Genomic DNA, 1,552 nt, shown 5'->3' with positions numbered 1-1,552 from the left:
TGATGATTTGAAAGCAGTAGCATAAGTTACCACTAACAAGTCCCGTCACCATTACAAGATTCCTAACAAGTATGAAGTACATTTGTGTGGGGATGTGCAAAAACTTAACAAGAAAAGAAAGTCACCAGAAGATGGCCAAACCTACTATTACACCATAAAAAATACCTATAACATAATCAACGAAGTTCGAATTGAAACTGGCCATCGTGGAAATATATGCAGTTGTTATTATAGTTGGAATTGTTAAAGAATTTGCATGGTACAATTAATCTACTGAATATTGTACAAGATGTGTTCTTCATTAAAGTTTATGGTGGACTATATTATAATATATCATGATACAGTATAATATATATGATATATAATAATCTAATTAGACCATAAGATATATGTACACTATGTTTACCCTCCGCCGACGAAGATGGAAGGAGGTTATGTTTCCACCCTTGTTTGTGAATAGCTTCCTGGCCACAATTTTAATCGTAGAGTAATTAAACTTTCAAGGATTAACTGTTATATGAAAAAAAACTAGAAATTTTTAAATTTTGGAAGGTCAAGGTCAAAGGTCAAGGTCACAGTCAAGCAAAATGTTTCAATTCACGTAATCAGCCGTAAGATTGAACATCGTTGTCACAGAGACTTCAAACTTGGTTCATATTTGAGGGTATGAAAATCCACGCTAATTAATACATGTTAAAGTCAGAGGTCAAGGTCAAGGTCGAACAAAAGATCGAGAAACAAGCTGCCGCAGCGGAGGTCTTCGCTCTACTGAGTGCCCCTCTAGTTTGAACATGAATAAAAAGTTACTATTAACTAGTGTTCTTAACTCTGTCAAAATTTATTATCATAATCAACTGAATCTATTTCATAACATTTTTTTGTCACCAAGTTTTTCTCAAAACAATCGAATGATGTGACGATTTCTGTTGGTACTAAGTTTAACAGGATCTTGTGCAATGATTACCTTTTCTAACAATAGGAAAACGGCCACTGAATTTATATATTGAATATTTCCTTCCTTTTATGGATTTGCTTCATTTAAATTTCATTGTCATTACATAAAACCGTATCTAGTAAAATATGATTTATTAACATCTTGATTCAGTATGTACATTCTTTTTTCTCATATGTTCGTTGTGAACCGATGATAGTAGGCTATTCCGACTGGCAATTCAGAAATCTCAAACTCATCCTACCAACCAGGAAGCCTTGTGCCCGATGCACGATGACTGCTGGGATATCCCTGTCTGCTCTGCCTTTGTTCGAGGACAGAAGAAAATGATGCAAGAATGATGAATGTATTTGGCCGGGTGAATTAACGTGGAACAAGCAGAGGAGCAATGAGATAATGTTAAACTGTGGGTGAAGTGAACTAAGGAAGAGCAAAGACCAGTTGAACTAAGTGTTTAATCAGATAATAAAAACAACGCAAATTTACTGGTTGACGAGTGTATCGCAACATGTACCACTTAGCAAAGCAGAGGAGCAATGATATTATGCTAAATTGCAAGTGAAGTGAGCCAAAGCGTGAGCTAAGACCAGTTGAACCAAG

The sequence above is a fragment of the Palaemon carinicauda genome, chromosome 6, assembly GCF_036898095.1.
Source record: "Palaemon carinicauda isolate YSFRI2023 chromosome 6, ASM3689809v2, whole genome shotgun sequence".
NCBI classification, from domain to species: Eukaryota; Metazoa; Arthropoda; class Malacostraca; order Decapoda; family Palaemonidae; genus Palaemon; species Palaemon carinicauda.
Note: the sequence above shows the minus strand (reverse complement) of the source record.